Source organism: Nuphar pumila, chromosome 3 (assembly GCF_984573655.1).
Source record: "Nuphar pumila chromosome 3, dmNupPumi1.hap1.1, whole genome shotgun sequence".
NCBI classification, from domain to species: domain Eukaryota; kingdom Viridiplantae; phylum Streptophyta; class Magnoliopsida; order Nymphaeales; family Nymphaeaceae; genus Nuphar; species Nuphar pumila.
This window is the reverse complement of record NC_143251.1, coordinates 4,746,771-4,773,663: the sequence shown is the minus strand read 5'-3', so window position 1 is coordinate 4,773,663 and position 26,893 is coordinate 4,746,771. Positions and strand designations below refer to the sequence as shown.

At 36.6% G+C, this 26,893-nt stretch overlaps 1 pseudogene across 1 annotated transcript; it reads right to left on the bottom strand.

Annotated features, from left to right (window-relative positions):
• Positions 1–13: 13 nt before the first annotated feature.
• Positions 14–25,996, bottom strand: LOC149841707 (DNA-directed RNA polymerases II, IV and V subunit 3-like; annotated as a pseudogene). The gene is made up of 4 exons (XR_016430726.1): positions 25,502–25,996; positions 2,658–2,902; positions 962–1,232; positions 14–255 (listed from the first exon to the last, which is right to left on the bottom strand). The product of XR_016430726.1 is annotated as a DNA-directed RNA polymerases II, IV and V subunit 3-like (transcript).
• Positions 25,997–26,893: the final 897 nt, after the last annotated feature.

The window sequence follows — 26,893 nt, the reverse complement described above, 5'->3', positions numbered from 1 at the left end:
ACCAATTACATACTCCAGCTTAACGTGCTCTTTATTCACCAAAATTGCTACAAACATGTATACAGAGAAAAATCTCTAGTCCCCATGTCAAACGTACAATACCACTGTGTTCAAAGGAAAAACAACTCGAACAACGGGGGCTCTGCATGGTTGGTAGGAGCTGTCAGTGCACGTCTCCTTGTGGTGGGACGTTGCAGGTTCAAAACCCAGTCGTACGTTGAATAACTGGTGGGGGTCGGACTAACCCCAGCTTGCCTATCAAAAACAAAAAATATTTGATCCAATTAGCAGATACCTACTTGGTTGGGCCGCACAAGCAATGAAAAATCTATATCTAGAGTGAAATGATAATTTGATATAAACTTGCCCCATAGTTCGACAAAAGGATTGGATCATTCATTTCAGCTGGATCCAAACACATACAAATCAAGCCAACTCTAAGATGCCTATTCATATCGATCAGAGCTGAATTCAATCACTATGAAAAGAAAAAAGAACATTACGTGTTTTGATGTGGATGGTTTGGACAAGGGATTTAGATTCTTCAAGTTTCAGCCTCAAAAAAGATTGAAAGGAAAAGGAAACTACTTTTTTTTTCATGTTTAAGCAGTAAGGAGACAGAACCTAAGATGCCAGCTGGTCCAAAGATCCAATTAGAAAAAGGCAGCATAATCATTCCTTTTTTCACCATTTAAGGTTACAATTGTCTACATTTGTTTTCCTTCCATCACCCTTTTTCCAGCGATATGATCAATCACTAGATCAGCCTCAGGGTATGCAGAAAAAACCAACCGCACTATCAAGCATATCAATGAAAAATGACACAAGGACTGTTCTCATTATACTATTACCATTAAAAGGAAAAGATACTTTTGTCATTTCAAAAACAAACAGAAGGCGGTGAACAGATTGAAATGGAGCAGCGTTCACAAGAACCACCTCACCAATCCCCATCACATACCTTCACTCCGCAAGTGCTGATTCAATTCATCAAATTGCTCATCAGCTTCTTCCGTATCCAGGGACAAGCGAACAGCATCAAGCTTCTGCTTAAGCACTTCAATTGCATTTATAACCAGTTGTGAAGCTTTGATTGCACCTGTAGATTCAACAGTAAAGATGAAGCTGCCCTCTTTAGCATAGATTTCCACAAGCCCTGGCTTTCCCATGGCTTCTGCTTTCTTGATCACTTCATCATCGTAAGTATATGCTTCAGGATCAACCACAATGATCTGCAACCAAGAATCCACCAAATGCAGTGCTAGAGATGAAATTCTTAAAGCAAAATAACGAACAAGTCCCACACGCTATGTTCCTTGGGCAGCAGTGCAGTGCTATAGATGAAATTCTTAAAGCAAAACAATGAACGAATCTGACATGTTATGTCCCTTGAGCAGCGTTTAAGCAGAACAGTCAATCATTGATCATGTTACATAGGACAAAAGTTATTCACTGAATGAGATAAGCACAGCTGGAAAAATTTTCTTTTTCATAAGCAAAAATCTATAAATGTTGATCAAACGGGAATTAGACAAAAGGACAGGAACAGTAGGAAGACGTTGTCATGACTGAGAACTGAAGAACAATAGAAACATGTTAATGGGTTACATATCAAACATCAGGCTGCTATGCTTCCCAACTAAGCTTAGTTAACATCCAAGTCAGAAGGTTCCACCCAACATTCACACGCTCTTAAGCCTTTGGAGCCTGTTCAGGACATGAGATTGAGGTGGTGAATATAAGCAATATGTATCATTAATTCATAATTAGTCATCCAATTAAAAAGACTGCAACTGATGCTGCACTGCATAACCCATTGCATGCAGCAAAGACTCCTCCATCCATTATATAGTTGACATGCCAAGCAAGTCAAAAAATTATGAAGGGTTAGGTGGGGAGAACAGCTGAAGGAAACACAACTAGTGAGGTTAAAGGTCTCCTAGGTTGAAAGAGGCAAGGAGATAGAAGGTATCAATTGGAGTGAGGAAGAGGAAAGAAGGGCAGGTTACAAATCGCAGGAAGAAAGTCACTAAAGTGGAGGGGTGTACACAAAATCCATGCGTGGATACATTTATTATATGCACACTACGATAATAGATCAGAACATGACTGTCCATGCAAGGCAGCAGCCTGTTTCCTGTTCCAGATTCAGGTAGTCCGTCCATGCAAATTTTTATTTTCTGTAGCATCTTTACCCAAGAACCATTTAATGACAAGATTTATGATCATAAGAACAGCAGAAAACCATAAACGTCAGGGTGACTCGGAAATTATAGCAGAATGAGTGAAATGAAGGGGGGAGGGGGAAGCCTGCCTTCTGAGGGGAAAAAAGGCAAAGACTGCCTTTCTGATGGCAACTATAGTCAATTGAAGATCTACAATGATATCATGAATAATATTTCACAAAAAAAGATATATAATTCAAATAAACAGAACACACTATCCACAAACAGGGTTCCCCATCAACCATTCAAATATGGCGAAAGAAGCATGAGATAAGGATAGTATATATGACATACAAAGCTATATTAAATGCAGGAGGATCTCCCAGCCTGCAAAATCATCATAGAATGAATGGCTTAAGAAAAATAAGTCTGAAGATTGTCAGCAGACATGACCATTGATGCAGCAGGATAATAGAAAATGGCTTCACCAACCTGTCGAGTATTTGGATCAATGCTGAAAACTCGAGTAGGACAACTGTCAAGTGTCAACCCATTCTTGTTTTTCTTCAAGTGTAAGTGTTTCCATTAGATCCTCGTTGGTATGAATCTCTGGTTCATACATGAATGTAACTGTGGCAGCAGGTGACCATTTTGTGTGGTCTTTGCCAATACCCTTTCTTGCTATGGCTCTCAACCTCAATTCTTGTCCACGACGGAGCTTGACAATAATTATGCCCCTACAGAGCATGCAATGAGATGATGCACCCAACTGAAACGTATTTCAAAAAAGGCAAAAACCACAAACATAATACATGAATGAGAAGCATAAAAAACAAAGCCAACAGCAGAAAGATTAGAAAAATAATAAATGAAAAATTCCTAGTTAATGCAGCTCAAGTTACTGGAGTAAGGATAGGTCCCATAAGCTTGAACATGTATTTCAACAAAGATAACTTTCTTTAGAACACATCATGTAATGCATGTATTTACGCGAAAAGCTAACTTTAATTGCTTCACCACATGCATGTATATCCTGTAGTAGCATTACCAGTGATTAAGGAAAACCAAAGACTGCCTCTGTTTAAAATTTCAGGTTCTTCTCCTGGTTAAAATCAAAGTAGACTTTAAACAGATGCATGAAGACAAACTTAAAAGAAAAGCATGACAACATTAAGGAACAAACAACTAAAGAACATGTTTCAATACTTCACATCACGATAGGACAGCAGATACAAGCTTCTCATCCATGTATCTGCGGGTTTATCATATAAGTGCATTTGTTTAAGTTTAATCAAAGCCACTGGCTGTTGAAACATAAGTACAAAATGACAATCTCCATTATACAACACTCAACACTCACAGATCTGATAAAACTAAGTCCTGAAGGCAGAGATAAAACTAAAGACAAAACTCAAGTAAAAGAAGAGGAAACTAAAAAACGTAAAAGTTTGAACTGATCCAAATTCTAAAATGAACCCAGCCAACATTATCAACTAAAAAAATTATTTTCATCATATATTGGGAAACTTTCAAAGACACAAAAAGGGCAAGAACTTCAGTTTATCTCAATCCAAATTCTTCATAAAAATATTGTCATATTACCACAATATTTTGGGATATAATCACAACAAATCCATTGTCTAATTTTAGTTTTTGTCTCTTCAAATTTATCCATTTCTTTCTAGTTTTTCTAATATTTTCTCAAAGCCAACAAATTATTTTATCACAAAAGCTGAATTCCAAAGCTGTCTCAGCACCAACTGAGAACTGATGCAAAGCAAATAACTCCACAAATAAAACCAATTATTGAAAAATGTTTCAGCAAAGAATAAACCAAAATATTTAGCATTGTGAATTCACACATATCATGTAAAAATGCAAGGTAATTCATTGCAAAAAATCATAAATTTCACTAAAAAAAATTAAAAATCCAAAAAAAGCTAAAAAACCAAAAAAATCATATAATACAATAACATAATTTATGTAATAAGATTAAGTAAACATAGATATGTTCTTAAACATTAAACAACCATGCATTTGATTGTGCACCTGCAATGCATCTAATCACCACAAATACAATCGGTTAAGACAAAATAACGATACATTCAAAACCCAAAAGGCTTTCATAACTCATTGCAAAAGTTAAAGTTACATTTTTTAGTTATAAGAAACATATAATAAAAGTTATCTTCAGTGTTAAACTCTAACTCAATGATTTCCTTCGTTTATTGCATCATTGAGTGGCTTGAGATGATGATTGGTCATTTTCATCTTCTGAATCAAGGACCACCTCTGATAATTTCTCTCACGAAAATTGGCAAATGTTGCACGTACTCGTTCCTTTTTTTTATGATCTTCTATAAGACTAGTAAGAAGCTCAACACGAATAGCAGTATGGATGCGATGTGTACATAATTTCATGGTGAAGTTTATATGCTCCACAATATAACATTTAAATCAATATAATCGTCCCTGCATTACAAAACCACAAAAGTTACATTTCACTATTCCTTTCAAATACATCTCCAAGTCAATTGGTGTACAATATTTCAATGGAGGATCCTTTAGGCATCCTCAAAGATCTTCACCCTTCATTAACCTCCTAGAGCACAGATTACTGAATCTAATCACTACAAAGATGTAAAACAATGCCCAATAGTACACTCAAGGACAAATTATGAGTTCTAAGAGCAAAAAAAAAGATTAAGGGTAAAAAAACTAATAGTAAAGTAATATTGTCTAAAAACATAAAAAAAAATTACCATCCAACTTCAATCGTACACAAATGAAACAAAGAACGATGATTTTTTGTCTTATTTCACTTCCTTGAATGAAAATTAGGTGAAAATACACTCTTACTTGAGCAAACTGCAAAAGTCCTCTCCTTTGCGCACGGATTGGCCCTCAAATCACGCTCAAGACTCTTAGGGTGCGTGAATACCCCTCTAACGTAAGAAGATAAGTTATTGTATCACCACCAATTAAAACTTTAAATAGCTCCAACCAAAGATCATTCACAAGAACCACAAGGGTTCATACAAAATACCCAAAAAAAGGTATGCAACAACAAGAGAAAAAAATATATTTTATTGATTGGAAAAACACCCTTTAAAATACATAAAATATAAGGCGGCAAAGCTCTATATTTATACACATAGTGAGAGACTAGGAGAGGGAGTCGTTGGGCTCCCAACGGTTCTATTTAGCCGTTGGGAGTCTGACAACTCTTTGCCTTTTTGACTAAGTAAAAAAGTTGACTAGTCAAAAGGCTAAAAATGTACAAAAATAAAAAGATAAAAAAGTAAAAGTCATATTTTAACTAAAATAAAGAAAAGGATAATTCCTAGTTAGCCTAGGTAATTACATATTATTTAACACTCTCCCTCAAACTTATGATTGGATAACCGAAAGTTTGTCCAAGAGAAAGTGAAATCAAGGAGCCGCGAGAGGTTTGGTAAAGAAATATGTCAGATGATATTCTGAAGAAACATAAGGAAGATCAATGGTGCCATATAGAAATTTCTCTCGTACATAGTGACAATCTATCTCAATATACTTAGTTCGTTCGTGGAATGCCCGATTGCTGGCAATGTAAATAAAAATTTTGTTATCGTAGCATATTCGTGATGCTCTTGTGCTCTGAACACCCATGTCATGAAGTAAGCGTCTTAGCTAGATTACTTTCATAGTGGTTGTAGTCATGGATGTGTATTCGGCTTCAGTTGATGAAAAAGAGACTTTTTGTTGCTTCTTGTACCTCTAAGAGATCAATGATTCACCTAAAAATACACAAAATCAGTAGTTGAGTGTCGATTATTGGAATCACCTCACCAATCTGCATCAGTATAAGCAATTAAATCTAAGGAAGAAAAAGCATACAAGAAAGGTCCTCGAAAAATAAAGGTTTTAATATATCTAATAATACGCAAAACAGCTCATATATGAACAGTGGTAGGAGCATGCTGAAATTGGCTTGTTGTGTGAACTACATGCACAATGTCAGGTCTTGTAATGGAGAGATTAGACAATGCCTCAATAAGTTGAGTGTAAGGTGTTGGATTTTCAAGCGGTTATCCATCATCAATCTTTATTTTGATATTTACAACTTCGAAAGTGTCAACCTATCAATAATATCGAGAGAAAATTTAGATTGAGTTAGCAAATAGCCTCTAAAAGAATAAGCAACTTCTATACCAAAAAAGAATTTAAAAAAACCCAAATCACTCATTTCAAAGTTTGTTTTGAGAAATTTTTTAATGTTGTCAACTCCCTATTTATCACTTTCAGTAATAATCATGTTGTCTACATAAAGGAGAAGAATAATAATACCTGTATTAGAATTCTTAACAAACAAAGTTGTGTCAGCGAGACAAGATCGAAAACCAAAATCAAGCAAAACTTGATTAAAATTTTCAAACCAAGCTTTTGGAGCTTGCTTAAGACCATACAAAGCCTTATTTAAACGAAGAGCTTTTCCCTTAAGAATATTAATGTCAGATGGTGGTTCCATATATACTTCTTTGGTTAAGCTTCCATTGAGAAATGCATTTTTGACATCCATTTGATATATATGTCATTTCTTTACAGAGGCAAGAGCTACTAAGGTCCTAACCAATGTCACATGAGTGCGGGTGTGGGAGTGCAGCACTTTCAAAAAACTTGGGTGCGAGGGTGAGGCAAATATATATATATATATATATATATATATATATATATATATATATATATATATATATATATATATATATATATATATATATATAAAGTTTAAAAGTTAGACATAAATGACCCTGGGTGCATTGACTGCACCCAGGGTCAGATTGACCGCATTGGGTGCAGGTGCGACGCGGGTGCGACACCTAGTTGAAGAGTCCCTGTGACATAGGTCCTAACTGTGGTCATTCTAGTGACTGGCGCAAAGGTTTCTTCATAGTCTATTTCATACTCTTGGGAATAGTCTTTGGAAATTAATCGGGACTTAAACTTCTCAAGGGTGCCGTCACTCTTGGTTTTAACTTTATACACCCATCGACAACCTATATGATTTTTGCCTGGCGGAATATCTGAAATAGTCCAAGTATCGAAGCAGGAAATCAAACAGGAATGAGTAAATTGAACGTGATGCATTCACAGATTTCCAAAAAAGATGTATTTCTTAACACATATAACTTTTTAGTTTTAAGATCAAAACATTTATAGCCTTTTTGGTGATTCGCATATCCTAAAAAAGCACAATGAATAGCACAAGGAGAGAGTTTGTCATTTTTGTCAGAAAAAACAAAAGATTTGCACCCAAAAACCCTCAACCTAGAATAATTTGAAATTTGTTTGAAAAGTTTTTCAACACAAGATATATCATTTAATAAAGAAGATGACATTTTGTTAATAAGATAAACTGTAGTTATAGTGGCTTCGACCCAAAAAGTCTCTGGTACTTGATGTGTAATGAGTAAAGTTCTTTTTGTTTCTATAATATGCTTATGCTTTCTTTCTGCTAAACCATTTTGTTGAGGGGTATAGGGACATGATCTTTGATGTCTATGTGAAAATATCTCAAAAGAAAATAAAGTGTACTATAAGCACACCACCACCAATAGGTATGTGCACAAAGGCACAAGAACACTTAGAACAAATGTACACAAAGGTACAATAAAGAAACACAAATGCACAAAGGCATATAAAATATAAAGAATTTTTATTGAGAAGAATGGAGAACAAAAGCTCCAAGAAATAGTTTTTACAAAGGGGGAACTCCCCTATTTATAAGCTAGCAAGGGGCCTTGGAGGGGCTCCGCTAGCTGTTGGAGCCCCTCCAACGGTTAGAATTCTAACCGTTGGAGAGGCCCAACCGCTAGTGTTGAGCCCCCTCCAAGTTGACTTTAGTCGACAAACAAGAAAAAAGAAAATAAAAAGAAAAAAATAAAAGTACAAAAACATTACAGCATATTCATAATTATGAACATGCGCAAAAGAGGGGAAATGAATATATACCCTTGCGGGTTTTACAAGAAGAGAGAGAAACATATATATTTACATATATATAAAGATAGATACATATCCATATATATCATATATATATATATATATACATAAGAGAGATACAGTTTAACACCCTCCCTCAAACTTAGAGCGCAATGACCGAAAGTTTGCCAAGGAGAAAGTTGAATCTTAGAGAGCAAAGTGCCTTGGTGAAGAAATCTGTCAACTGATATTTTGAAGTCATATAAGGAAGGTCGATGACTTTTTGTAGATATGTTTCTCAGACATAATGACAGTCCATCTCAATATGCTTTATCTGCTCATGAAAAGTGTGATTCTTAGCAATATAGATTGCACTCTTATTATCAAAACACAACTTTGTAGGTTCTTCAATTTGAATTTTTATGTCTTGCAGCAACTGATGAATTCAGACAATCTCCATAGTTGTAGAAGCAATGACTCGATATTCTGCTTCGGTGGATGATAGAGATACCTTCTGTTGTTTCTTGCATCTCCATGAGATCAAGGATTCACCTAAAAAAATGCAAAAGACTGTAGTGGAGTGACGATTATTTGGGTCACCTCCCCAATCAGAGTCAGTATATGCAATTAAATTTAACTCAGAATATGAGGAAAGAAAAACTCTTTTGTTTAAAGTTTCTCTTATGTATCTGACAACTCGAAGAACGACGCTCATATAGACGGATGTAGGAGCATACTGAAATTGGCTTGCAGTATGCACTGCATGAGAGATGTCTGGCCTTGTGATGCTAAGATACATTAGAGACCCCACAAGTTGTCGGTAGGGGGGTAGGATCCTCCAAAGGTATCCCATCATCGATCTTCATTTTTTATCCTACAATTTTAGGGGTCTCACAGATTTTATCGTCAGTAATACCTGATCTGTCAAGAATCTCACATGCAAGTTTAGTTCGAGACAAAAAATAGCCTCTATGAGAGTAGGCTACCTCGATACCAAGAAAGTAAGTCAGATACCCCAAGTCTGACATTTTAAACCTTTCTTTTAAAGTGGTTTTAATGTTTTTGATACCCTTTATGTCACTACCTGTTATCAACATATCATCAACATACAACAGTAAAATCACAATTCCTGCAGACTTTTTGACAAACAAAGCAGTGTCAGTATAGCATGAAGTAAAATCATCTTGAACCATTCATTAAATCGATCATACCAAGCCTTAGGGGCTTGTTATAAACCATAAAGCGCTTTTTGCAAACGAAGGACTTTTCCCTTTGGTATGTCCATACCAGGAGGAGCATCCATGTAGACTTCTTCATTAAGGTCCCCATTTAAAAGAAGCATTTTTAACATCCATTTGGTAAATGTTTCATTTTTTAATAGATGCAATGGTGATCAAACAGCTTACAGTAACTATTCGTGCAATGGGGGCAAAGGTTTCTTCGTAATCGATGTCGTATTCTTGACTATATCCTTTTGCGATAAGGCAGGCTTTATATCTTTCGAGAATGCCATCACTCTTGGTTTTGACTTTAAAAACCCATCTACGTCCTATTATTTTCTTTCCTTTTGGAAGACATTGAAAAACCCAAGTTTTGGCTTTGTTGAGGGTTCTAAGTTCGTTATCCATGGCATCCCTCCATTCTATCATTTCCTTAGCTTCTTCAAATTTCTAGGTTCTTGATATGAGTGAATAGCACTAAGACATGCCCTATGCTTTGGAGAAAAATACTCATATGATATAAATCTAGAAGGATTTTTCCTAGATCTTTCAGTTCTTCGAGAGTGGTTGGAAGGTTCACTAGGGTCACTATATTTCTCTATCGCACTTCTAAAAGTATTTTTATCTCTATGTGTATAGGTAATTGGTTCAATTATCATTTCTTCTTCATGTTGGATGGTTTGAGGAATACTTTCAGTGATATCCTCATTCTCATTCAATTCATCATTGCTAAAAAAAACTTTATTTCTAGATAATAGTTCAAACAAGAAAGAGTAATCGGCATTATCTTCATGAGTTTTGTGTTCTTCAAAACCACTCATGTTTTCTAAAAAGGTTACGTTTCTTGAAACATATAGTTTATCATTTTTAATATCATAACACCTAAAACCTTTTTTTGTGTTTCCGAATATCCCCAAAATGCACAAGGAATAGCTTTGGGAAATAATTTATCATTCTTGTCGATGAGAACAAAACATTTACAACAAAAAATTCTTAACCTATTGTAATCGGGTTCTTTTTATACATGGTTTCATATGGAGATATTTGATTCAAATTTTTGGATGAAAGTCGGTTTATGAGATAAACCGATGCAAGAGCCGCTTTGGCCCAAAATCTTTTTTGAATTTTTTGAGAAACGAGCAAAGTCCTTGTAGTTTCAATTATATGTTTATGTTTTCGTTCGGCCAACCCATTTTGTTAAGGTGTTTTGGGGCAAGACCTTTGATGAACAATCCTATTATTTTCAATATAACTTTTGAAATCATCTGAGAGATATTCTCCCCCGGAATCGATTCTAAGAATTTGTAATTTACTATTGAATTAATTTTGTATTATCATATGAAAAACCTTAAAAGTAGAGAAAACCTCATGTTTATGTTTGAGGAAGTATATCCAACTATATCTTGAGAAATCATCCACATAAATAACATAATACGAAAATCCTCCCTTAGAGACTATGGGTGCCGGTCCCCAAACATCCGAATGCACAATTTCAAAAGGCTTAGTTGAAAACATAGTTCTTTATCCAAAAGGTAAGCTTCTCATTTTACCAAGAATGCAATCATTACAATTGAAGTTGTCTTTAGTCTTTACATAAAGTTTTAGCAAAATGTAAATAAGAAAGCTTGACAATATTTGGATGCCCAAGGCATTTATGCCAAACATTTATATTTTTATGTTGGGCAACATTACAAAAAGAGGATTTTAGAATTTGAAGAAATTTCATAAGGTAAAGATCTCCCTTCCTAGAGTCTTCCCCAATCAACTTCCCGGACCGGCGATCCTGTATCCAACATTTATTTGATGAGAATTTGATATCGCACCCATGATCCGATAGTTGAGAGATGGAAAGCAAATTTAAATTTAGTTTTGGTATAAATCTAACTTTAGGAATAGAAAAACCTTGTCTTTCAAAATCACCAATTCTTTTTATTTCAAGAGAAGCCCCAGCCGCGGTAGAGACAAAAGAGGGTGACAAATTTTTTGAGTATTTAAAAAGTGCAAAAACATTTGGAGTCATATGAAAGGATGCACCCGAGTCTAAGAGCCAAAGAATCTTACCGGGAGGAGAGAAAGTGGTTATGACGGCTCCGAAAACGGATCCCTTGAGGAGTGGTTGAAGAGCTTCCATGATTTGATTTAGAGACAAAGTAGCATTGTTGGAAGTTGATGGTCCTTCCTCCTTGGTTGGTTGGAAAGTAGTAGACATAGCCACCATCTTTTTCCATTTAGGGCATACCAGTTTAATGTGTCCCGGTTTTTTGCAAAAGTGGCATATGATTTTACTATAATCTCTTCTTCTATAATGCCCACCATTTTTTCTTCCGCCTTGATTTTTGTTGAAATGAGGGGGTTTATAAGTTTTAACATTATTTCCCGGTCTTGAGACGGCATAAGCACCCTCATCCTCATCCTTAGAGGGAACGGCCAACACACTTAGATTTGTTTTATTCATCCCCAATCTAGTTTCTTCTCCACTTAGTTTGGTACACACATCTTCCAACGGAGGAGAAGAGAAAGAAGACAAGAGGAAGGATTTAGTTTGTTCGAACTCGGGTCTAAGCCCATTTAAAAAGTTGAAGAAATGATCCTCTTCTAATTGTTTGGCCCTCAATTCAATAGCCTCTCCACTCCATTTAGGTTCTTGAAGAGCAAGTTCATCCCAAATAGTGGATAGCTCGGCAAAATACTCTCTAACGAACATTTCTCCTTGTTGAAGGGTTAAAGCCTTCTTTTGGAGATAGTATTTATGAGACAAATCTCTTGAAGTATACATTCTTTCAAGATACTCTCATACTTGAAAGGCTTTTTTGAACTTCAAAATATTGGCATTTATTTTCGTTTCAACGGAAGAAAAGAACCATGAAAGAATTTTGTAGTTCTTCATCTCCCGTTCTTCATGCTTTTTATTGTATTCTTCAAAGGCTTTCTCTCTCTCTCTTCATCATCAAGAACTTTGATTTCACCCCTCTCAATAATGGTAATCTTAGGTTCGGGTTCGGGAATGATTCCTTTGACGTATCCCCATGTTAAAATGTAAAACTGTACATATATGTATATATAATAATATTATATTATTATATATATATATAAATACATTTTTCATTTCTTTCATTTCTGTAATTTTTTTTCTTTATTTTTATTTTTTGTGTTTATGTCATCTAGTTCAGTTTGAACTAGAATGACTGTTGCTAGTCAAGTCCTGTCCAGACTTGACTAGCAATAGAGCTGTTGGACTGACACATTCCAACAGCTCTAGGACTGTGCCCAACAGCTCTATTGAGTCCTCTTTCAGCTGTGTATATAAAGGGGTGCAGCCCCTCTTGTATTTCACTCCAATGTTTCTTAAGCAATTGGTTTTTCATATCAATAAAGAATACATTTTTATTTTTATTTTGTTTCCAGTTATACCCTTTTTAAGGGTTATGCTTTAGTGTCATTCTTGACACTTGCTCTTGTTAATCTAAGCTCGTGTTTCGAAGATCCCCATTTCATTTCATGGTATCAGAGCCGCAGAAGTACTAAATCTTGAGGAAAAGCTGCCTCGGTTTCCGTGCCCGTTTGCAAAAGTGTTCGCCACTTGAAGAGAAGTGTTTTATCACTTCATTGGAGAGGATTTCACATCTTGTTGTATTGTTTTTTTTTCTTTCTTTTTCATTTTCCTTCTTGCTTCTCTTCTATCCCTATTCTTTCTCTCCTTGTAATCGATGGATGACAATGATAAAGTCACCATCATGCCTATGAAACTAAGTGATACGAACTATGTAACATGGGCTTCAATCATGAAGCACCATATATGGGGAAAAGGCTTATGGGGGATTGTGGATGGTTCCGATTCGGAACCTAAGCTATCTCTTACTAAAAAGGAGGGAGATAAAGAGGTCCCTCTATCGGAAGAAGAGAAAATCAAGGCTATTGCCTCATACGAGAAGAAATGGAAAGAATGGAGAATATCTCATGCGAAGATAATGTCATGGCTTATCAATAGCGTTGACATTAAAAAATGCTCAAGTCTTGCCAAATTTGATCATGCTGATAAGGCATGGGAATACCTTAAGAATATGTATTCCCTTAAAGATATTGCACACGTGTGCAACCTCCAAGAAAAAGTTCGAATGATGACACAAGGAGACAAAACTATTCGTGAATATTACAATGGGTTGTCCGAACTTTGGGAAGAACTTTCCCTTTTAGAACCAAAGTGGCATTGTGCCGAAGACATCGAGCTTCGTCAGAAACAACTCGATGCTGAACATTTTTACCAGTTTATCACTGGATTAAGGCCGGAATTTGAAACCACTAAATCGACCCTACTTCACCGGGGAAAAATTCCTTCTATTGTTGAAACTATTGAAGAGTTAACAATGGAAGAAAATCGTCTCCGGAAAGGTTCTTTAAAAATTGAAGATGATTCTGTTTTAGCCGTGTCTAGACCAGGGAATCATGTTCGATCATATAGGCCTCCTCACTTTAACCGACAAAATGGTGACTATGATAAGAAGAAAGTTATTTGTCATCACTGTCATGAACCGGGACACTACAGGCCACAATGTCCCAAACTTAAGGAGCTGAGAGAAAAAAGAGCTGCAACTGCTGGATCGGAGCCTAAAGATCAGGATGCACCAGTTTCCCTGGCCCAACTAATGGAGATTCTTCAGCCTCTCATCAAAGGTGCCTCTTCCTCATCTGAAGCTTCAACCGGCGCAGCAGCCTCATCTTTTTCTGATCTAGGATCGCCAGTCAGGCAAGCTGATTGGGGAAGGCCATAGAGAAGGAGGACTCTATTACATGGATTTTTTGGAAATGCCGAAGAAAGCTTTTTGTTATAATATTCAAAAAATAGAGTTGGAACTGTGGCATAAGAGACTTGGTCACCCACATATAGCCAAAATCCAACATTTTCCAAATCTAGGGAAATTTTGTAACTCTGAATCATTTGATTGTAAAGATTGTATTCTCGGCAAAATGAAAAGATTACCATTTCAAAACAGAACCTTTTTCTCTTCAAGACCACTTGAATTAATACACTCGGATGTTTGGGGTCCTGCACCAGTAATTTCTAAAGGAGGATTTGTTTACTATGTTATTTTTGTCGATGATTTCTCCCGACATACGTGGATGTACTTTCTCAAACATAAGTCTGAAGTATTTTCATACTTTCAAACTTTTCATAATATGGTTAAAAACAAGTTTCAAAATGATATTACTATTTTTCGCACAGATTCAGGGGGAGAGTTTTTATCCACAGATTTTCAAAATTATCTTAAATTGCATGGCATCACACATCAAAGATCTTGTCCTTATACACCTCAACAAAATGGACTGGCAGAATGAAAACATCGCCATATTATAGAAACCACTAGGACTTTATTAATAGCAAATCAAGTCCCGAAAGACTTTTGGGCAGAAGCTGCCTTAACTGCCACCTATCTCATTAATAGGATGCCATCTTCTTCGTTACAAAATATCACTCCCATTGAAAAACTTATGAACATTTCTCCAGACTACTCTAGACTAAGAATATTTGGGTGCAAATGTTTCATATTTACTGACAAAAATGATAAACTTTCCCCTCGTGCGATTCCCTGTGCCTTTTTAGGATATGCTGAAAACCAGAAAGGTTATAGATGTTTTGACTTCAAAAATAATAAACTATATGTGTCTAGAAATGTTTCCTTTCTTGAAAAGGAGAGCTTCTTTGATTTTAGAAAATTAAAAGACGTCACTGAGTACTCATTTTTGCTAGATCTAACATCAACATCTGATGAATATGACCTTGACTGTAACTTTGATGATGATCAAAGAATTATTGATCTTAATGTTGAAAATGAAGAAGTTCATAGAGATACTAGTATTCAATATTCCAGGCGACAAGAGTCTAATCCTCCATGTGCACTTGAGAAATATTCTAACATTCCAACTAGACAATCAACCCAAATCTCGAGGCCTGCAGGAAAGTTTGTATCATACGAGTCTTTCTCACCCACATATAGGGCAGTTATTGCATTAATTCACTCATATGAAGAACCATCCACATATTTTCAAGCAAAAAATGATATCAAATGGATAGAAGCCATGAAAGCTGAATTAGATGCACTTGAAAAGGCTTCTACATGGAATATTCAAGATCTTCCTCCAGGGAAGAAAACTATAGGATGTCGATGGGTTTATAAAATTAAAACCAAGAGTGATGGTACTCTTGAAAGATATAAAGCCCGTTTAGTAGCCAAAGGTTATGCCCAAGAATATGGGATTGATTATGAAGAAACCTTTGCTCCGGTGGCTCGTATGACTACTGTCCGAACCTTAATTGCCTTAGCTTCTATCAAAAAATGGTCTATTTTTCAAATGGATGTCAAAAATGCTTTTTTAAATGGAAAGCTAGTTGAAGAAGTATATATGGAACCCCCTCCTGGTCTAAGTATTCCTAAGGGTAAAGTCCTTCACTTAGAAAAAGCTCTTTATGGACTTAAACAAGCACCAAAAGCTTGGTATGATAGGTTTAGTCGTGTTATGATTGATATTGGTTTTCAATTCTGTTTAACTGACACTGCTTTGTTTATTAAGAATTCTGATGCAGGGATCATTGTGCTTCTTCTCTATGTGGATGATATGATCATCACCGGAAGCGATAAACAGGGAGTTGAAACAATCAAAACACTTCTTAAATCTCATTTTGAAATGACTGATTTGGGTTTGTTGAGATATTTTTTAGGCATTGAAGTTGCTTATTCTCCTAGAGGATATTTATTATCTCAGACTAAATTTGCTTTTGATATTGTTTTCTGGTCTGGTATTACTGATGATAAGAAAGTCGACACTCCAGAAGTTGTTAATGTTAAAATGAAGATTGATGATGGAGAACTTCTTGCAGACCCTACTCCTTACAGACAGCTTGTCGGGGCACTTTCCTATCTATCCATTACCAGACCAGATATAGCACATGCTGTTCATACAGCAAGTCAATTTCAACATGCTCCTACTTCTGTTCATATGGGAGCAGTCATGCGTATTATCAGATACATCAAGTCCTCTCTTTCACGAGGACTTTTCTTATCTTCCTCCTCTTCTCTTGATTTAATTGCATATACTGATGCTGATTGGGGAGGTGATCCCAATAACAGACACTCAACCACTGGCTTTTGTGTCTTTTTAGGAGAATCATTAATCTCGTGGAGGTGTAAAAAGCAACAGAAGGTATCTCTCTCATCCACCGAAGCTGAATACAGAGCCATGGCAACCACGACCATGGAAGTAGTTTGGCTCCGACGACTGCTTGCTGACATGGGAGTTGAAGCAACAAAGGTTTCACAAATGTGTTGTGACAACAAAAGTGCGATCTATATTGCCAGTAACAGAACATTCCACAAACGCACCAAACACATCGAAATGGATTGTCACTACGTCAGAGAGGAATATCTACACGGGATAATTGATCTGCCATATGTCACTTCAGAATATCAGTTAGCAGACTTCTTTACAAAGCCTCTTGCTGCTCCCCGATTTCACTTTCTCTTAGACAAACTTTCGCTCATTGTACCATAAGTTTGAGGGGGAGTGTTAAAATGTAAAACTGTACATATATGTATATATAATAATATTATATTATTATATATATAAATACATTTTTCATTTCTGTAATTTTTTTTCTTTATTTTTATTTTTTGTGTTTATGTCATCTAGTTCAGTTTGAACTAGAATGACTGTTGCTAGTCAAGTCCTGTCCAGACTTGACTAGCAATAGAGCTGTTGGACTGACACAGTCCAACAACTCTTAATAGAGCTGTTGGACTGACACATTCCAACAGCTCTAAATAGAGCTGTTGGACTGTGCCCAACAGCTCTATTGAGTCCTCTTTCAGCTGTGTATATAAAGGGGTGCAGCCCCTCTTGTATTTCACTCCAATGCTTCTTAAGCAATTGGTTTTTCATATCAATAAAGAATACATTTTTATTTTTATTTTGTTTCCAGTTATACCCTTTTTAAGGGTTATGCTTTAGTGTCATTCTTGACACTTGCGCTTGTTAATCTAAGCTCGTGTTTCGAAGATCCCCATTTCATTTCACCCCAAAGGCCTTTCCCCTTAATGTGAGCCTCCATATTCCCGGCCCAAACATGGTAGTAGGAGCCATTCAATTTAAAACTAAGGGAAAAATGAGACTCTTTTTCACCCATTAGAGAGGGAAGAGTGGAGAAAAAATATGTACCACAAAGGGACTTTCAAATCTTACTTGACGTAAAAACCTTCCAAAATATTGAAGAGAAGCCCCCACACCTTTCACCAAGAAACCAAAGGCATGCTTTTCGAGGCACTAGCAAATACGAGGAATCACTAAATCTTCAAACTTTAACGTGGCTTTGATACCATGTGAAAATATCTCATATCTCAAAAGGAGATAAAGTGTGCTATAAGCACAACACCACCAATAGGTATGTGCACAAAGGCACACTTAGAACAAATGTACACAAAAGTACAATAAAGAAACACAAATGCACAAAGGCATATAAAATAAAAAGAATTTTTATTGAGAAAAATGAAGAACAAAAGCTCCAAGAAGTAGTTTTTACAAAGGGGGAACTCCCCTATTTATAAGCTAGCAAGGGGCCTTGGAGGGGCTCCACTAGCTGTTGGAGCCCCTCCAACGGTTAGAATTCTAACCGTTGGAGAGGCCCAATAGCTAGTGTTGAGCCCCCTCTAAGTTGACTTTAGTCAACAAACAAGAAAAAATGAAAAAGAAAATGAAAAGAAAAAAAGGAAAAGAAGAAAAAAAATAAAAGTACAAAAGCATTACAGCATATTCATAATTATGAACATGTGCAAAAGAGGGGAAATGACTATAATACCCTTGCAAGTTTTACAAGAAGAGAGAGAAACATATATATTTACATATATATAAAGATAGATACATATACATATATATATATGTAAATATATATACATAAGAGAGATACAGTTTAACAGTCTAATACCATGTAAATTCAAATAATCTTTAAATTTTTTTGATAAAAACTCTCCCCCTGAATTGATGCGAAAGATTGAAATATCATTCTTAAATTGATTTTGGACTAGATTATGAAATATTTGAAAATATGAGAAAACTTCAGATTTATGGTTAAGAAAATAGATCCAAGTATGGCTTGTAAAGTCATCTACGAAAATTACATAATACATAAAACCACCTTCTGATATAACAGGTGCGAGTCCCCACACATCCGAATGTACTAACTCAAGTGGTCAAGAAGAGACAAAGGTTATTTCTTGAACAAGTAATCTCTTCATTTTTCTAAAAATACATTTTTCACTTGTAAAGGTTTCAAAATTAGGTTAGCCACTTGGAACATAGGATCTTTAACTGGTAAGTTGGTAGAGTTAGTAGATGTTATGTGTAGGAGAAAGATTGATATTTTATGTTTACAAGAGACCAAATGGGTAGGTGAGAAAGCAAAAGTAATAGAACCTTGGGGATATAAGATTTGGTATACAAGAATAAATAGGAATAGGAATGGAGTAGGGATTGTTATGAGTCGTGAGTTTATAGATAATGTAGTTGAGGTCCGTAGGAAGGGTGATAGGATTTTACTTATTAAATTTGTATTAGGTTCGGAGATTATTAATATTATTAGTGCTTATGCACCTCAAGTAGGTTTAGATGATTTCATTAAGCGTCAATTTTGGGAAGATTTAGATGGAGTAGTACAAGGGATATCTTATGGAGAAAGGCTTTTCATCGGCGGTGACCTTAATGGGCATGTAGGCATTAGTAGGGATGGATTTGAGAGTATCCATGGAGGCTATAGTATAGGAGAAAGAAACGCAAGTGGAGAAAGGATTTTAGATTTTGGTTTGTCCTATGATATGATCTTAGCAAACACTTGGTTTAGGAAGAGAGAGTCTCACCTAGTAACATTTAAAAGTGGGGTTAATACGAGTCAGATAGATTTTTTCCTACTTAGAAAGAGAGATAGGGGTTGTTGCATCGATTGTAAGGTTATACCGGGAGAAAGTGTAGCTACACAACATAGAGTCTTAATTTTAGATCTTAGAATTAGACAATGCCACAAAAGGGATAGACATAGGATAGATCCTAGAATTAAGTGGTGGGCACTGAAAGGAGCTAAACAAGGAATGTTTGTAGAGAAGGTAGTTAAGGAAGTTGATTGGTGTCTCGAGGAGGATTCAGAATCAATGTGGAATAAGATAGCGGGTGGCATGAGAAAGGTGGCTAAGGAGGTATTGGGTGAGTCTAAAGGCGGTGCACCGCTAGGTAAGGATACATTGTGGTGGAATGAGGATGTCAAATTAGCTATTAAGGTTAAAAGAGAGTGTTATAGAAATCTAAGTAAGAGTCGTGATAATGAGAATTTGAAGAAGTATATGATAGCAAAGAAGGAAGCTAAAAAAGTAGTTCGGAACGCGAGGGATAAGGTATATAAGGAGGTTTATGACAAGTTGGATACCAAAGAGGGCGAAAAGGATATTTATAGACTTGCAAAGATGAGAGATAGGAAATCGAGGGATCTGGGTATGGTTAGATGTATCAAAGATGAAACATAAAGGGTTTTAGTCAAAGATGAGGAGATTAAGGAGAGATGAAAAGATTATTTTGATAAGCTATTTAATGAAAGTCATGCTCAAGATCTTGGAGACTTGTCCATTCCTTTTCATGAGATGAATCGTGACTTCATGCGCAAGATTCAAAAGAAAGAAATTGCAGAGGCTTTGAAGAAAATGAAATCAAGAAGGGCAGTTGGCCCAGATGGTATACCTATCGAGACTTGGAAATGCTTGGGAGAGAAAGGTTTAGAATGGTTGACAAATCTTTTTAACAAGATTTGGGGAAAAAATAAGATGCCTAATGAGTGGAGAAAGAGTACTTTGGTGCCTCTATATAAGAATAAGGGTGACATACAAGATTGCACAAACTATCATGGTATAAAACTCATGAGTCATACTATGAAACTTTGGGAGAGGGTGATTGAGTCTAGGTTGAGGAAGATTGTCATGATATCGGAGAATCAATTTGGTTTTATGCCTGGAAGATCAACTATGGAAGCTATACATCTTCTTAGGCAACTTATTGAGAAAAATAGAAAGAGGAACAAAGATTTGCATATGGTTTTTATTGATTTGGAGAAGACATATGATAGAGTACCTAGGGACGTTCTCTAGTGGACAATGATGAAGAAAGGTGTTTCTCTCAAGTACATTAGTATAATTAAGGATATGTATGAAGGAGTAGTAACCAATGTCCGCACTTGTGGAGGGGTGACAACCAATTTTCCTATAACGGTTGGGTTACATCAAGGATCTGCTTTAAGCCCTTTCTTATTTGCTATAGTGATAAATGAGCTTACGAGATCAATTCAAGAAAATGTGTCATGGTGTATGTTGTTTGTTGATGATATTGTTTTGATTGATGAGTCTAGAGCTGGGGTTAATGCTAAGTTAGAATTATGGAGACAGACATTGGAAGCAAGAGGTTTTAAGTTGAATAAGAGTAAGACAGAATACATGGAATGTCGGTTTAGTAAGCAACGAAGTAGTGATGGGAGTGTAGTGAAGCTTGGTGAGCAAGAAATACCGGTGGATGATTGTTTCAAATATTTGGGATCTATCATTCAAAAGTATGGAGAAATTGATGGAGATGTAAATCATAGGATAAAGGTTGGGTGGATGAAATGTAAAAGTGCAACTGGAGTATTGTGCGATCATAGAATGTCATTGCGGTTGAAGGGAAAGTTTTATAGGACGACTATTAGGCCCGCTTTACTATATGGTACGGAATGTTGGGTTGCCAAGAGACATCATATTCAAAAAATGAGTGTAGCTGAGATGCGTATGCTGAGATGGATGTGTGGAAATACAATAAAAGATAAGATTCGGAACGAGGAGATACGTAAGAAGGTAGGCGTTGCACCCATTGAAAATAAGATGAGAGAGAATCATTGACGGTGGTTTGGACATATTCGGCGAAGGCCTAATGATGCTTCAGTTAGAAGGATGGAGAAATGGGAAAATATATTAGTTAAAAGAGGTCGGGGTAGGCCTAGGAAGACATGGATGGAGGTGATAGGAAAGGATATGAATGTTTTGAACCTCACCGAGGACATGGCATTGGATAGAAATGATTGGAGGAGAAGGATTCATGTGGAAAACCCAGAATGATTTTCTTTTTTGGTTCATATCGCCGACCCCAATTGTTTTGGGATGAAGGCGTAGTTGTTGTTGTTGTTGTTGTTGAAAGGTTTCAAAATTACAAAAAAATTTATCTTTGGAAAAAACTGGATCTTGGATACACTAGGATGACCAAGTCTCTTGTGCCATAGATCTAAATCAATTTTCTGAACATTACAATATAATGTATTCTTGGGTATTTTAAAAAATCCATGTAATATAAGCCTCATTCTCTATAACCTTCCCCAATCAGCTTCCCTGACTGATGATCTTGCACTCGACAACCACAAGATAAGAAAAAAACATTGCATTCATGGTCAAATGATTGATAGACAGATAAAAGATTGAGGTTAAGTTTAAGAATATATTTAATTTGTGGAATACAATTTTTTTTGAATTTTGAGAAATATTTTCAAAATTTTCTATTTCTTTGATTTCAAGAGATGTTCCATTAGCAGTAAAAACATTTAACCCATTTGAGTTATGACATTCAAATAACATATCAATGTTTGGTGTCATATGAGCACCTAAGTAAAGAAACCAAAGACATTTACCAGGATCAGAGGTGCTGACAGAAGCGACTGCGGCTTCAGTGGATGAAGATGATTTTTTGAGTAGTGGTTGAAGTGCCTCCGCTAATTGCGTTAAGAACATGCTTCCAATGGATGGTTTACTTGATTCTTATGGAGGTCCGACTGAGGCAACCTTCTTTTTATAGGGTTTCTTCAATTTTGGATAATAAGTTTTCACATGTCCCGGTTCTCGGTAATAATAACAAATGACTTTTCTTTTTTCAAATTCATTTCCTTGTTTCTCATCATTTGTCCTCCCATAGTGTGGGGGTTTGTATATACGAACATGATTTCTCAGTCTAGATATGGCTAGAACCAAGTCATCATCACACTTGGAGATTCTATTCTTGAGCCTATTTACTTCCATGCTTAATTCTTCTATTGTGTGTTCTATTGAAGGAAACTTTCCTCAATGAAGAAGAACGGATTTAGTTTATTCAAATTCTGATCTTAATCCACTAATAAATTGAAAGAAATGCTCCGCATTTATTTGGTTTTGACAGAGTTCTATGTCTTATGGACAATGCCACTTTAGTTCAAGGAGAGCCAACTCTTCTCATAATTCGAACAAGATATTATAGTACTCTCTAATACTCTTGTCCCCTTAAACTATATTTCGAACTTTGTCTTGTAAGTTGCACATATGTGCAATGTCTTTAAGAGAATACATTCTCTTAAGATAGTCCCAAACATCGTTTGCATGTTCAAATTTTTGCAAGACTTGAACATTTTTTTATATCTACACTACTTATAAGTCAAGACATAATCTTGGCATGACCCATTCTCCATTCCTGCCATTTTTTTTCGTAATTGGTAATGACTTTGGTTTTTCCAACCTCCGTAAGAGGTATTTCTTTCTCACCTTCAATCTTTGTAAGGATTAGCTTAGGTTCAAAATTGGTCTCATCCACTAATCTCCACAACCCCTTTCCTCATATAAGGTGCTTCATAATTGAAGCCCATGTAACATATTTTGAATTGCTAAGCTTAATGGGTTTAATGGTGACATTAACATTGTCATCCATTTTACAAGGTTTGAGAGGAGAAATAAAGAATCTAAGAAAGAAGAAGAGGAGAGATGAAAAAGAGAATAATAGGTACTCTACCACAGATAATGAGTACGAGTCAAGCTTTTACACGATCACGATTTCACATGCACTTGAAAAGAACTTCACTTCTTTTCTAAACTTTGAATGGCATGCTTTCTGATGCACCGAAAAAAAAAACTTAGCTTGATCCCCACCAAACTCTGATACCATGTAAGAAGATAAGTTCTTGTATCACCACCAATTGAAACTTCAAATACCTTCAACCAAAGATCACTCACAAGAACCACAAGAGTTCATACAAAATACCCAAAAAAGGGTATGCAACAACAAGAGAAAAATATATTTTTTATTGATTGAAAAAACACCCTCTAAAATACATAAAATGTAAGGGGGTAAAGCCCCATATTTATACACATAGTGAGAGACTAGGAGAGGGAGTCGTTGGGCTCCCAATGGCTCTAAATAGAGTCGTTGGGAGTCCAACGACTCTTTGCCGTTTTTACTAAGTCAAAAAGTTGACTAGTCAAAAGGCTAAAAATGTACAAAAATAAAAAGGTAAAAAAAATAAAAGTCCTATTCTAACTAAAATAAAGAAAATGATAATTCCTAGTTAGCCTAGGTTATTAAATATTATTTAACATCTAATGCCCTTTACACAAATGAGGGAGTCAACCCTCAAGAGGTATTTAAAATCCAAAAAAAAAAAATCTACAAGGGGAAATCTCATGATAAATTTAAAAGATGTTTTTTAGGAGAACCCCATGAAATATCATCACTGAAATTTAAAACTTTTAAGTGATTATATAAAACATAAGGAGAACTTTTTGAAATCCAAATAATTAAAAAACAATTATCAATATCATGATAAGATTGTGATATTTTAAGAACATCACACTTTTATCAGGATTTCATCATATTCTGATTAAAAATGCCAATAATTATCACTATCATATGTGTGTAGCTATGGCTTGTCCATTTGCGCAACTTTTCATAGATGTTAAAATATTCACCACATAACCTAACAAATTTTCTAATGACAGAAATGCAAGATGTTTTTTATGTACTTTTTCTTTAAGGAAATTAAAAAAATCATGGTCGATTGGCAGTTAATGCACCAAATCACCATGCCATTGTTACATTCTTAAATTTGTTAGATGTATAAATTTATAGTGGATGTATGAACATTCACGATGCATTGTGGACGCTAACAGCTCCCTCTGTGTGTGTGTTGTGTGTGAGCAAGTTTAATGTAAAGGACAAGTCAACCAAATTATGCTCAATCTAAAAACGAGCCAAGAATTAATCAATAATCTCCTTTCAGCAAGACAAATCATCCAATAGTCTCACGAATACCAAACACTGGTAGCCAGAGAGAGTATTGAGGCCACAACAAATAGGCAAATCTAATAAGTGGTATTCTGCACCAAACTACCCTGCATCAGCTTTAATAAATGCTACATATGTGTGTATGTGTGCGTGTGCGTGTGCGCGCATGCATGGCCGAAAGTCATTGCTTGGCGTAAAGGTAAAATGCTCAGACTGTCAATCAGAAACGGAAGGTTCAAGTTCTAAGGGTGGTCACTTCTTACCAACCACAAAAAAGAAGAAGGAAAATAATATTAGGAATTTAGGACCAACACGATATACCCCTTCCCAGCACCCTTGAGCATGAAACTACATTGGTTATGGCCTTTTGTATGGGATACCAGACTAAGTGGGATTCTTCTTCCTTTCCTCCAAATATAGTACTACTCCATAAATATCAACACAATTAAGTTGCACAAAAGAATCACCCTTATTTGAGAAGTGCACTTAAGAAGCACTTCTCAGAGCTTCCCGATGTTGGACAGGTCTCGCATTCTTCGACTCCTCAGTCTCTTAGATGGAGAGCAAGGACATCCTATTTTCCAGAGGGGAGAAAACGATCGAGTAGCTTTGTCTGGTTTGTTTTTCTTCCTTTTTACCACAACGGGAAAGTTCATCAGCAACAGCCCGACTAGAGCTGTCAAGTGGAGCCTTCGAACTTACTACTGAATTGCAGTCTGAGAAATTGCACTTCCAATTACCTTCATATTTAGGATTGCACTTTCCATGTATTGCCATGTTTGTCTCTTTAAAATCAATTTTGCAGCATCTCAATAGGCTCGAAAAAAGATAATGATGCATGCCTTCATGGTCGTGCCATTTCCCTCGTCTTGATACTACTGTTTGTGTTTTTGTTATGCAGATTGTTGAAAGATGTGATTGCTGTAGGTGTCGATGTAACTCGAGAAAATGCCAAGAAAACAGAAAAAAAAACGACGGGGATGAAAGGAATAAAGAACCACAGAGGGGGAAAGGGAAAGAAGAAACCCTAACCGCTGCTCGGGGGCGTCGAAGGCGTTGGTGTCGATGCCGCGGCCGGCTACGTCGACGGGGACAACGCGGTCGTCGGAGCTGCGGAGGTCGGCGCTGGTGACGTCGAGGGTCTGGTCGGAGGTGCACTTGACGTTGAGCTGAAACTCGACGGAGCAGAAGTCGCACTGGCCGTCGCCGTCGCAGGCGTCGCAGTCCCTGGAGAAGCGCATGCCCATGGCGCGCTCGCTGGTGAGGGGGATGAGGCCCAGCCGGTGCGCGATGAACTCGTCGTTCAGCACATACGAGTTGGACTCGATTTCCACCAGATCGATGGAGATGGTGGGCGCCTCCGCCAGCATCACCCGCCGCAGGGCGTTGGCCATGCTCGCATCCGTATCCCTCATCTCGAACTTGAGGTACTCGTCCTTCATGTCCCTGACCTTCACCCGAGGGAACCTCTGGTACGAACCCCCGTTCATGGCCTCCTCCTTCCCCCCACCCCACCCCGAGTTGCAGAAACCCTAAGCCCTCGCAGCAAAACCCGAGCGACTTTGGGTTTGGGAATGAATCGACCGGGAACAGGCGAAGATGTACACGTTGTCGGATTCCTGATTTCCTTCCCCCGCGTTATTCCTCCCTTTGGCCGCGTTCGGAAGTGAGTAAAAGTTTTCATAGGAAAACCTAACTAATCTTCATATTAGTTTACCACGGAACGTACGGCTGAGAAATGCTTGATTCACATGAAGAGAGTTCAGTCTCATAAAATAGGCTTAGCAAGCCAAACACAAACAACGGCCATTTGGCTTGTCTTAGCTCATATAAGATCGCTGGTTAGTACTAAATGTGTTTAAACTACATAATTGCAGTATAGAACAAATGATCGAAGCAGTTGATTTTGGAGTAGGGGTAGCTACCGCCTACTTCAATTCGTGCCTACCGCCAGCATAACAAGCTTTCGAAGGTTTTCATGTTTTTCAAGATGCGTGCTGCATGCTTGACTTTTATAGAAATGAACCTTTGGATTGTCCAACTCTGACACTAAGATGTGAGTCAGTTTTTATGAGATTTGAGAATCAATGGTTTACAATTTTCATAAATATTCAATCTTAAACTTTTTTCAAGAAGCATTCAAGCACGATTCATGTTTTCTTATTAGAAAAATATAATCTAAGTGTTTTTTTTAGCAAATCAACCTTGTCAAACACGTCTAAGGCATCAGATTTGTAAAAGCACCATAAAAAACCCTGTTCTTTCGCGATAAGTACCTAACTTTGGTAGGCACCTACTCCTTAGATTGGTTTTGAATAGAGATGTCAACTGGTCGGCTTTGGTTCGGACCCATGTAGAACCGGACCTGACCCCAATTTTCGTGTATGGTATTGGGTCCGGACCCAGGTCAGTTTTTAGAAAAAC